This window comes from Desmodus rotundus, chromosome 3 (genome assembly GCF_022682495.2).
Source record: "Desmodus rotundus isolate HL8 chromosome 3, HLdesRot8A.1, whole genome shotgun sequence".
NCBI classification, from domain to species: Eukaryota; Metazoa; Chordata; class Mammalia; order Chiroptera; family Phyllostomidae; genus Desmodus; species Desmodus rotundus.
Genome location: NC_071389.1, coordinates 20,816,892 through 20,830,074, shown reverse-complemented (window position 1 = coordinate 20,830,074; position 13,183 = coordinate 20,816,892). Strand labels below are relative to the sequence as shown.

Sequence of the window (13,183 nt, the reverse complement as noted above, 5' to 3'; positions counted from 1 at the left end):
AGTCATTTAATTCGAATGCTAAAATGGAAACACTGTCTTTTTTTCTTTTTTCTGATCGAAGGAGATAGTCCCTGACATAATGCGGCGGGGACCATTTTACAGCACTGGTAAAAATACACACCGGGAACGAGACATACTAATTAATACATGAGAATGACACCAAATGAGGATGAGTACATGAATGCATCTGGAGGCATCCAGAGCAAGACAGAATGTGTACCAGTAACCAAGACTCAGAGGGAACATCCTCCCGACCACACAGTCCCCCACAATGACTTGCTGCCTCCAGTGCATGAGCCTAATAAGCTCTCGCCCTGGAGATTGAAGTCATCACCAACTTACAGTGGCTCAAAGCCCCTTTCTGAGTATGTACACCAAATGGAATGAACCTGGTGTCCTGCAAAGTGTCCCTGCCCTGTGTACAGATATTACAGATTCCTCAAGACAAGGCTCTCAGAGAGTAGTCCCTGGACCAGCATCAGAAATCTCGGGGTGAGGCCCAGCAATCTGTTGTGCCAACCCTCCAAGAGATTCCCACGTATGCTGACATTTGAGAACCACTGTAGATCTGAAAAATTGTATCTTTGATAAGTTCCCAGGTGATACCAGTCTTTGAAAACCTCTGCTCTAAGAATAGAAAATGGGGGGCAATGTATAATTGTCCTCCTTCCACCTAGAATTACCCCTCCCCATTTCCGAAGTCCCAGTCAAACCCGTCTTTAAAGACTCACCCTAAATGAAACTTCTGACTCAACCAAAAGTTATCACTTTATGCCTTATTGCATTTTCAGGGGTCAGTGAACTTGGGCCCACAGGTCAAATCCAGGCCACAGCCTGTTTGTGTAAAGGCCTGGGACTGATGGCTTCTACATTTTTTAATGCTTGGGAAGGGGAGGATCAAATAAGAATGTGCAACAGAGACCACATGCGGTCCACAAAGCCTGAATGATTTACTGTCTGGCTCATTCAGAAAAAGTTTGCCAGCTCCTATTATATTTATTTATGCACTCTTCTGTTTCTCCTCTTAAGCTGCTAACTCTCTAAAAGCAGAGTTAATATCTGAATCATTTTGTATTCTCTTCAGTGCCAAGCACATAATAATTGTTCAATAGAGAAAGGATAGATGGATGGATGGATGGATGGATAGATGGATGGATGGATGGATGGATGGGTGGATGGATGGGCAGATGGATAGATGAATGGATGGTGGCTGGGTGGGCTGTTTGGCTGGTTAACCAGTGTTCTGGGAGTCCAAAAGAGATTCACTTTTCCACTTAGCCACTTTGTGGATGACCCATTCTGGACGTAAGGACAATAGTTTCCTCCACTGTGAGTAAGCGATGAGAATCAGGAAGGTCATACTAATGGAATTTACTCTTCATTAGTAACTAGAATGATGAAGACATTAGGAACTGTTCTACAGCTTGAAAAACAAGACTAGCATTTAGAATGTCTAAATATGTTGGTTTAAAAAAAAGCAAAATGCTTAAAATCCCAGTTGGCCTTCTGGTATCCAGTAAGAGATTTTCATGGAACTGCCAGTGTTTAAGAGACACTAGAGGTACCACCACATGAGTGGTACCTGCCACCTGGTTGCTCAGTCTCTGCTCAGATGCTTCCACTGACATGAAACTCGCTTCACAAAGCAGCCCACTCCACTTTTTAACAACTCCGATGGTTAGGAAGTACATCTTTATTTTTAGTTGAAATCTACCTCTTTACAATTTCTACTCTGTAGTCCCACTTCTGCCTATTCTAGCTATCAAAATGAGCTACCTAAGTTTTATAAATATGAGAAAACAAGTATGGTAAAGTTAGACTTGACTGGAAAGAGTGGAAGATTAAAGGGGGTCTACCCCATTTAAATGGTTTTCCCTTACAAACAGTAAGAGAACGGATTAGAAATACAAGAAGTTAAAAGGCAACAAGTATGCTAAAAGACAAAAAGCAAACATAGGGATATAAATGAAATCCAACATAGCATTCCAAATACAATAGGAAGCAAAAGACTGGTGGTTACAGTGGATCATAGGCTGACCACAGTCTTGCAATATATTTCTAGAGAGGAATGTTAGTAGCAATTAGAGGCCATTATTTGGGACAAATGAGGGAAAGAAGGCCCCAGAGCTGGGCCTAGGGGACCCTGGGATTGCTTTGTGATTCCAAAGCTCTGAAACAGCTGCCTTGACAAGTTGCTAAGGCAGAAGCAGAACAAGAGACAGCCTCTTAGGAATGGAGAAGTCCTGTAAATGGTGGGCTGGGCCAAAACAGTGAGGGCCCACGGACGGAACTGCCCCAAGGAAGGTGGGAGGAGGAGGTAGGGAGAGGAAACTGAAATCTCAAGCTCTATGCCTGTTCACAATGTAATGTAGTCTTAATATGAATCCAAATACCCTGAGAACAGTTACATCAATCATTGCATGAAAAATAGCTCCAGCAAGAAGGTTTGTTGATCACTTACTGTCTGGACTTCTAAAGGAGTTTCACTGCACAGGACTTGGAGTTAAATGGGGAGTTCAATCTAATAATAGCAGTCACTGACTAGCTTCTAGTCTCTTGCTTTACCCCTTCCTTCCCAACACACACAAGTACAAGAGTACACATGTATGAAGATCCCCTGACCACACTCACACCATGGCTGAGTCCGTTCTGGTTATCACTTCTCCCAATTATACCTGAAGGTGGGTTTTTTCTTTCTTTTTTTAGGAAGAAAATTCCTAAGATTTGAGGATGGGGCATTTTGAACTCTGGTGGAAAATTTATAAACAAGCCTGGGCTAAGAGTATGTTCAATAATTGTAAGGGATTAAATGCCCAAATTTTTGAGTCTTCCCTTCTCCACACTCAAGGCACTCCCATATCACAACTGGGACATGAGCTCTGGATTCAGACTCTTCTGGTTTATGGCACTTAGTAGCTTTTGATCTGGGGCAGCTTACCACCTAGAACCTGTTTTCTCATCAGTAATTACTACTCCAAAACAATGCTAGAAGGATTGACCAGGCAAAGGGAGGTTGATAATTATTCAATGCTATTCTGTGCCACACATTGTGCCGGGTGTTTCACTTGCATTTTCTTCTTTACTATTTCCAATAACTCTTAAAAATCTGTAGTATTAACTGTTTACAGATGAGGAAACTAAGGCACACAGAAGTTAAATAACTTGGCTAAGATTTTCCAACTGGGGCAGAGGAAGGAATCAAAAACATTCAGAGAAATCTGAATACAAAGCTCCTCTTCTTCCTTTTAAACTGTGCTACCTCCCCGAGACTGTGCCCAGCACATAGAGGGCTTCAGGAAAGGTAGGAATCCTTCATCCCTTCTCTCCAAAGGACTCTGGGGCAGTTGCTTTTGTCTTGTATTACTTTTCAATTAAATAGTTAAAAATGATTTTTTTAAACCCTGCTGACAAGACCAACTTGAATTTAGATAAGATATGTGAAAGTACTAGGAATTAATATCCAAAATTTATAAAGAACACATACTACTCAACATCAAAAACAAAAACAAAAAACCAATCCAATTTAAGAAAATGGGCAGAGGACCTGAATAGACACTTCTCCAAAGAGGACATGGAGATGTGCAATAGAGATATGAAAAGATGCTCAATGTCACTAATTATCAGAGAAACGCAAACTAAAACCACAATGAGATACCACCTCACACCTGTCAAAAAGGCAACCACTAATAAACCCACACATGACAAGTGTTGGTGAGCATGTGGAGAAAAGGGAACCATCATGCACTGGTGGGGGGATGCAGATTGGTGCAGCCACTATGGAAGAGTACGATGCTTCCTCAAAAAATTAGAAATAGAACTGCCTTATGAACCAGCAATTCCACTTCTGGAGATTTATCCAAAGAAACCCAAAATACTAATTCAAAAGAATATATGCACCCCTATTCCACTGCAGCATTATTTACAGGAGCCAAGACATGGGAGCAGCCCAAATGTCCATCAACAGACAAGTGGATAAAAAAATGTTGAGGTACTTACAAGTATACACAACGGCATACAACTCAGCCATAACAAAGAATGAAATCTTATTTGTGGGGTTTTTGGTCAAGATAGAGGCATAGGCAGATGTTGCTCTCCTCTTTGCACAACTACATCAAAATTACATCTAAAATACAGAACAACCATCACTCAGAACTGTCAGAAATCGAGTTGAGTGGAACTCTGACAACTACAGAATTAAAGAAACCACGTCCATACAGACTGGTAGGAGGGGCACAGATGGTAGTGGTGGTCCCTCACCCACATGTACTGAATAAAATTTTGTGAGGGATATCTTGGGAGCAAGGAGTCCCAGCCCCATACCAGGCCCCCCAGCCCAGGGTTCCAGAGCCAGGAAGATAAGTCCCCACAACTTCTGGCTGCCCAAACCAGTGGGGATTGAGTCAGTGGGAGAATCTTCTGGAGCCCCAAGTAGTTCCTCTTAAAGAATCCACACACAAACTCACCTACTCAGTCTCTACTCCCTCTGAGCTTCAGCACAGGAGTAGCAGCTTAAAAAGCAGCCATGGCATATGGGGAGAAACTGAAGTATCTGGCATCAAGGCAAGCAGAGGCCATTGTCCCTTTTCTAAACCCTCCCCTCACAGGTTGCTGGAGTCTCAGATATGGCACCAGCTTGCCATATCTGAGACTCCATCAACCTGGCTAACACTGTTTGGCCCACCTTGGAGATCCCCAGAGACTCTGCCCCACACAACTTACAGACCCACCGAAACTGCTTTTCCATTTGAATGGCTGGTCTTGGCTCAAACTTCATCACTTCCTAAATCCTATCAAACAAGCAACAGCTTGCCTCAGTGAGTCCCAGGCCCAGCATTAGCAGCATCCAACCTAGATTCAAAGCTTGGCTTCTCCTGGACATCTCCAAGCCCAGCACAAATAGCAGCCTTCTAATATGGCTTTACAGCTCAGTCATTGTGGCCCCAGGGAAAATGTAGGTGGAGGCTGACCTTGGCCTGCACCACCCAGGAAACCCCAGGGCCAGCACACCCAGTGGACAGCTACAGACCACATCAGAGCACCACCACCCTGCCCCTGCAGACATGATCCTCCATGGAGGGCGGAGGTTGGTGATAAGTGGTCACAGCTAATTCTTGCAGCTAACTGGCCTGGGTAAATCCCTCCCATTGATCTGCCAACAGCAACCAAGTCTCAACTATAAGAGGAGGGTGTACTCAACCCACATGAAGGGCACACCTCAAATACCCAGCTTGGCTGATAGGGGAGGCTGTGCCACTGGACCCTACAGGATACCTACTAATTAGGTCATACTACCAAGACAAGGAGTCAAAGCAACTCTACCTAGTACATAGAAAGAAACAAACACAAGGAGGCTGCCAAAACGAGGAGACAAAGAAATATGGCCCAAATGAAGCAACAGATTAAAACTCCAAAGAAAGAGCTAAATGAAATGGAGATAAGCAACCTATCAGATGGAGAGTTCAAAACACTGGTTATAAGGATGCTCAAAGAACTTACTGAGGACCTCAACAGCATGAAAAAGATCCAGTCAGAAATGAAGGATACACTAATTGAAATAAAGAACAATTTACAGGAAAACAGCAGTAGACTGGATGAAGTCGAGAATAAAATCAGTGATTTGGAACATAAGGAAGCAGCCAATCAGAACAACAAGAAGAAAAAAGAATCCAAGAAAATAAGGATAGTGTAAGCAGCCTCTGGGACAAGAGTTCCAACATTCACATCATAGGGGTGCTAGAAGGAGAAGAGAAAGAGAAAGATATTGGAAGTCTATTTGAAAAAATAATGAAAGAAAACTTCCTAATTTGGTGAAGGAAACAGACACGCAAGTCCAGAAAGCACAGAGAGTCCCAAACAAGATGGATGCAGAGAGGCCCACTCCAAGACACAGCATGAGTAAAATGCCAATGGTTAAAGATAAAGAGAGAATCTTAAAAGCAGCAGGAGAAAAGCAGTTAGTTGCCTACAGGGGAGTTCCCATAAGACTGTCAGCTGATTTCTCAAAAGAAACTTTGCAGGCTAGAGGGGTTGGCAAGAAATATTCAAAGTCATGAAAAGCATGGACCTACAGCCAAGTTTGCTCTACCTTACAAATGTTTCATTTAGAATTGTAGGGCAGATAAAGAGCTTCCCAGACAAGAAAAAACGAGTTCATGATCACCAAACCATTATTGTATGAAATGTTTAAAGGACTTATTTAAGAAAAAAGAAGATCAAAACTGAATAATAAAGTGGCAGAAAATACAAATCTATCAACAATTGAATCTTAAAAAGACAAACTAAGCAAACAACAGAGACAGAATCATGGATACAAAGAGCATTGTGATGGTTGCCATATGGGAGGGGGATGGGGGAGTGGGGGAGGAGGTGAGGGGATTAAGAAGTACAAATAGGTAGTTACAGAATAGCCATGAGGATGTAAAGTACAGTATAGGAAATGGAGTAGCCAAAGAATTTATACACATGACCCATGGACATGAACAATGATGGGGGGATTGCCTGAGGGGGTGGAGGGTGCTGGGTGGAGGGGGCCAAAGGGGGAAAAATTGGGACAGCGGTAATAGCATAATCAATAAAATATAATAAAAAAGAGACACCTTATTTGCAATAACATGGATGGACCTAAAGGACATTATCCTAAGTGAAGTAATACAGAAAGGCAAATACCATATGATTTCACTTATATGTGAAATCTAAAGAATAAAATAAACAAAAAAACCAAAATTGTAACAGACTCATAGACACAAAGAAAAGACTGGCGATTGCCAGAGGGGTTGGGAGGGGGTGTTGGGGGACTGGGTGAAAGAGGGGAGGGGAGTAAGAAGTACAGATTGGTAGTTACAAGACAGTCATGGGGGTGTAAAGTACAGCACAGGGAACGTATTCAGTAATATTGTGATAACTGTATGGTGCCAGGTGGGTACTAGAATTATCCAGGGAACACTGTGTAAAATATATGATTGTCTAACCAGTGTGCTGTACACCTGAAACCAATATAAAATAATATTGAAATAAAAAAGATACGTGAAAATACTAATAAACTGGAAAGGCCTACAAATATTAGACATGTCCCAATAAATACTCCAAGTGTGATTTCTAGAATACAAGGTAGGCCCCGGGAGAGTAAGAGCTCACAGGTTTGCCGTGAATTAACCCCCTGCTTGAGATCACTCCTGTGAGGTAATCCACCAGACAGAAGCAGTAGGAGCCAAGTGACCTTCATAAAAAGCCACCGGCCCAGACAGGCCTACACTAGAGTGAGCACTAGTAATTCTGCCTCTGGTGCCTGGACTTGCTGGCCTGGTTTCAGATCCGACACCTGCCATTTGCTAGCTCCGTGGCCTCAGATAAGTTATTGGACTTCTCTGAACCTCAGTTGTCTTGTGGGAAAAATAAGGAAAGAATTCTTGTAAACAAATGAGACTGTGATATGAAACACCCTTGCCCTTGAGCAAGTGCCCAGTAAATGGAGAGAATTATCAGTTGCCAGCAGCAGGCCTTTTAATGGCTAAAGGATCGCTCACATACACAGTGTCAGGAGGCATCTATCCCAGGCCATCTCGCTCTTTCTAATCTATCAAATCTGAAAAGCCCCACTCCCTAATCCCCTAAAAGGGGAAGGTAAGGAGGCTGTCAGGGAGGAAAGCCACTCTCTTGGAATACACCCTGGGCAGAGCATGCTCAGGTGGGAGCAGGAAGCAGGGCACCCAGTGTAGCCCCTGCTTCTCCAAGGCACTCTCGGCAAGTGCCGTAAAAGTGAGCAAACTTCTTAACCCCAAGTGCCACAAAGAGTTATGTGATATCTGCAGGCCCCTGGCGTGTCTAAGGTATAGCCCAATTTGGAGGGGTCGAACAAGAAGAAGAGAAAAGAAGCCTGGTGAAGAATTTATAGATACTGTTGCATGCCCTGGAACAGTGACTTTGAAACCTGGCTGTTTCCTGTGATCCCCTGGCTCAAGTACGCTTGTCAGGAAGTGGCAGCAGCAGAAAGACTAGTCTACTGTAGTAGAGCGCAACATTGGGCCAGGTCAAGGCTGAGATGGAGTGGCAGTGATGATGAGCTCTAGAAATAGTAAGGGTGTGTGAGTGTCCGTGCATGCACGCATGTGCATAGATGTGCTTTGTGGAGAGACTTAGTATCGAGAGATTATTTTTTATTGACATATAATTAACATATGGTAGTTTCAGGAATACAACGTAACAATTCATTATTTGTATATATTGCAAAGTGATCGCTATAGTAAGTGTGGTTAACAACGATCACCACACATAGTTACAGAATTTTTTTTTCTTGTGGTGAGAAATTTTAAGATCTGCTTTCTTGCCAACTTTCAAATATGCAGTACAGTATTATCATAGTCACCATCCATTCCCAGGAGTTATTTTTCTTATAACCTGAAGTTTGTACCTTCAGAGAGATTTTTATAGAGGTCTCTTCTGTAGCCTTGGCTACTAAGATTACTGTGTACAAATCTCAGCAATACATAGCTCTACTAAAAATAAACAAGGAAGAATCGACTGAAACCGTAGCACGAAGAATTTACTGTCACTAGACACACACAAAAAATGATCTTTCTAACTTTGAGGTCATCGGTGGGAATAAAGGTATCTTTGCCACAGTCCGGGCCGCAAACTGGGCAGTTTAGGAACTGTTCTGGAGACCGGAAGTCCAAAATCAAGGTGTGAGCAGGGCCCTGCCCCCTCAGAAGCCCTTCCTTGTCTCTCCCTGGCCTCCGACAGCGGGCGTTCCTTGGCTGATGAGAACATAACTGCAGTCCCTGCCCGTCCTCACATGGCTGCTGCCCCCGTGTAGGCCTGTCCCTCTGCCTTTCTTTTACAAGGATGCCAGTCATATTGGATTAGAGGCCCTCCCATTCCAGCATCTTAACTAATCACATCTGCAATGACCCTGAATCCAAATGAGGTCACTTTCTGAGGTACTGGGGGTTCGGACTTTAACATCTTTTTCGAGGGGACACAGTTGAGTCCGTAACGGGCAGTATTGAAACGGGAGAGAAGAGGAGGTGGATTTAGTGTGTGAAGACTATGTGGGAGATCAAAGCAATGGGTGCCTTCCAGCTAGGCGCCCACTGAACGTGAGGACGGGATCCGCATCTGTGTGTGCATTTGTCTTCTGGGAAGCCAGTAGGACAGCACCCGCTTCAAGCCCCAAAGTGAAAGTTCCTTGGTAATGTCAACGATAATGCTGATGCTGGTGGCGATGACAGCAGGTAACAGTTACTGTCTGCCATGTGCCAGGCACGGGTCTAACTGCTTTACATTATGTTAACTCACCTACCACAACCACCCTACAAGATGGGATTGTCGTCCCAGTGTTACACTTAAGGAGACAGAAGCCTCGAGAGTTTGTAACTTGCTTGGAATCACAAAACTAGGAAGCTGAAGTTGGAGCCCAGACAGCGTGGCTCTAGAGCACCCGCTCTTAATCACTGCTGGAAACTGACTCTCTTTAAATCTTACGTTCCTAAAGGGTCTTCTGGAAAAGCTGCCCTTGAGGAAAAAAAAAAGGCCAAGATTGAGACAGGTAAAACGGGCCATGGCTCTTTATAAGGAGATTTTTAAGTGTGACTGTCACCTGTGACCAACAATGAAAAACATCTTCTGGGATCCTCACTACTTACTGTGGTTAAAGGGATTATTTTCCAAACCCCAAACTGGACTCACGCCCTGGCCCCCTTGCTATCACATGCTTACTATTTGCTAAGCATTGTCCTCAGTGCTTGACAGACACCTCACCGAATCCACCGAACCACCCAAGGAGGGAAGTGTGATCTCATTTTACTGCTGAAGAAACAGGCCCCACAGATGCCATTCCTCGCTCAAGGATACCCGGCTAGCAGTATCTAGGTCTCTCTAACACGAACGCCCGTGCTGCTAACCAATAAGCTACAGGTATACTGTCAGCCACTTGGCTGACATATGGAAATGGGTGGGCCACAGCCTGGGGTCCTATAAACTACAGACCACAGGCCAAAACCAGCCGCCTCATTTTTTTGTAACTCGTGTTTTATTGAAACACAGCCACACCCCACTTAGGCCTTGCCTGTGGCTGTGTTTGCACAGCAGAGTTGGGCAGTCGTGGCACAGGCTGTATGCATGCAAAGCCCAAAGTGTTTATCGTCTCGCTCTTTACAGATGAAGACACGGGCTGCACAGCTGCCCAGTCTCAGGGCAGTGAGGCTGCAGCTGCCGGAGTCTCAGTCCCTAAACGCTCCACATTTGCGTAGTGTGGCTTTACCTATATGTTCCTTCCAAAGGGGACCAAATCTTCCTCTTTCCTCTCTGTATTCTTCGACCAATCAGCAACCAGCTTACAGAAACACTCTCTATAGTCTGCCTTCTCTAAATTACGGAAGAAAACAATGAGGTTTCAGAAAAAGTTTGTCCATTTAAACATATGGGTTCTACTTCACAATGAAATCAACCTGGTGCGATCTAGGACTGCGTGGTCAGTTCCAACTTCTCGCCCTTCACTTCCATCTTTGTTGGCCCTCCTTTGTTTACTTCGCTTTCTAGAGATCAGGCTAAAGGAGGCAACAAGCAGAGGATTGGGGGAAGAGGGAACTTTTTGAGGAGGGTTGAACTGAGTCCATTTGGACTGTTTGCAATGTATCGGTAGTCTCAGGCAGCTGCCAAAGTCACAGATTGGTGCACGTCAGAATAGTTATGTTTGTGCTGTAGCTGGGGGTGTAAGGAAGTCTCCACTCTGGCCCCTAGGTCTAGAGAGCCTGAACGCTGCTTTTATTGCCATATACCTCGGGCAGAGAAGCAACCAAAGAGGAGAGGCAGAGCCATCGCAAAGGAACCCTGTCATTCTGCCCTTTCAAAGACTCCACACACAAGCCACTACAGGAATGATAACACCAGCAGCCTTTGTGGGGCAGGCTAGACCTCTCATTTCCTGGCAGTCTCCGATTGCATTCGGAGGAACCCCACCCCACCCCACTCCAAGGCTTGAGGCTCCATTTGGAGAGAGCTCTGTTCTCAGTGTCTTTCCCCTCTACTTCCCTGGAACCTCTGTCACAGCCGTAATCCACAGCAAATGGATTTCCCTGACCCTGGGACAAAGGCTTAGTGTTCCTTAGACTTGGCGGCTCCTGGGAGGGCAGAACCATCAACATTTCTCCAGCTGCTGGTCACAGGCCCTATGGGCCGCAGAGACCAGTAATAAGATCACTAGCCAAGCCGGCACAGGCAGCATGTCACTCAAAGCGGTCCCTTGCTGCTGGGAGAGGAAAATGGACTATGCAGCCTCAGATCCTGGGCTTACACAAGAGCACACAGCGAGTTGGAACCCAGAGAAAGGCAGACTTCCAGTTCTGGATGTCAGCCACTAGTCAGCTCTGGCTGCGGTTCATAGCGGGAGTCCACAAGGCTGGGTGGCCTTGGGGAAGAAATAAGAAATTAGTCAGAAGGAGGAATAAGGAGGAATAAGAGTAGGAATTAAAAGGAAATTGAAAAGGGATGTCTAAAATGCTTAAAGCCTAGATACTAAGGAACTTTAAGAGTTCAGATTTTCTAAAGTGGCGCCCAGGACTGGAGCATAATGAGAGGCCACAGGTACCGCGGAACCCCCTCCCCTCCCCACAGTCCAGAGCTTTGAGCAGAAGGGAGGTGGGAGTGGGGCAGCCCTAAAAGCTTGGGTTCAAAGAGGGGAACGGTAGCAGAAAAAGTTTGAAAGCTACTATTAATATATAGGTTCATGGTTCCTAGTTTTTTTTTTCTACCCAAGTTCCCTTCCCCTGGGAGACCAATAGGAATGTGACATATGGCCGCTTCAGATTTCTCCTCAGGGCAGACTTCAGCCCTGTGGTCGACTAACTCACCACCACGAGCCCAGCAGGTTTTCTAAGGGTGCCTTCCATGGTCACACTGCTGGGGGAAGAGTCGAAGGGGCCCTGTCTCCTTGCATGAGTCACCTTCCCAAAACTGGGACAGCATGGGGAGCATTTGCTGTCCCTGCTGGTGCAGCTTTTTTGTACAGGAATGCCATTCCATCTTTAGAATTTTGTGTTGTCTTATTTCTCAACAAGGATCTGCCCTAGCTGCTATAAAAGAAAGAAAAAAAAAATAGAGCTGAGGCTTGACCACCCAGAATGTAGAGTCCCCTACCCTTGATTTGCTGTGGCTACCGCCCTGTTTTCCCATTTTATTTTTAATGTTGACAGGTACTTCAGTTGAGATTTCCTGGGGTGGGATGAAAGCAAGAACTGAACCCCAAATCTGGTCAGTGTTTTGGGCAACAGAGGCAAGGCATCTGAGAGGAGACCTTGAGGATTCCATGTTTGAACATCTCTCTCATTTACTGACTTGTTGCTTGGTGATACTTAAAATTTCCAACAAGCTTTATCTCTACTACTGGTTTGTCCATTCTGCAAGATCAGGAATTGTGCTTTCTACCACTTTCTATCCAGCCTGCACTTCCCTCCCTAGAACATAAGATGCAGTGGATTTTAAGGTGTTTCATTGATTCCTGCATCATCATTATCATCACAAGTACCTTAACAAGTGAGTAGCCATAACAAGGCCCAGAACTGAATGCATTTCAGGACAAAGAGAATCAAGGACAAAGGCCTTGCCCAGTGGCAGTAAAAGCAGACTTACAAACATTAAAACCACTGCCGAAGGACCCAGGTCCTGTGTGCTGTTTACAGGCTGGTACACTGCCTTGGAAGCCATATGCCTCTGAACTTCAACTTGCTGACTGCCGACAGGGAGTGGCCCAGATTTCCTTACCCACAATATTTCTGTCTTTTGATCTTCACCCACACTTTTTTTAGCCCAAGTGGAAATCCACCCAGTCTGAAAGAGGCATCCCTGAGGGATGCCGACAACCCCAAACCGAGCAGCATGGGAGGGATGACAGCAAAACATTGACAGTTTAGTTCTCCGTGGTAAACCACACTCTCGTTCATGTGAAAAATCGTGTTATTTTCTCCATTTATTGAACTGGTTTAACCTGCAAGCAGAGAATCAAATGTGTGTGATGGGATAACAAGTGTTGTTTTTTGATGTAGGAAGGAATAAGATAGAAGGAAAAGCTGTTATATAGAAATGAGAATTTTAGGAGTCGCATGAAAGATGAAAAAGAGAGGAACTTGAACTCAGAGCTGCGTATGCCTTTCTCACTACCCCTGCCTTCCTTCCCAGGCCCTCTTCAATG

The 13,183-nt window shown here is 44.7% G+C and overlaps 1 protein-coding gene across 4 annotated transcripts in view; it reads left to right on the top strand.

Moving 5' to 3' along the window:
- Positions 1-13,183, top strand: part of PHC2 (polyhomeotic homolog 2) — a 91,971-nt gene that overhangs the window by 30,713 nt on the left and 48,075 nt on the right. The gene's annotated exons all lie outside the window — the stretch shown is intronic.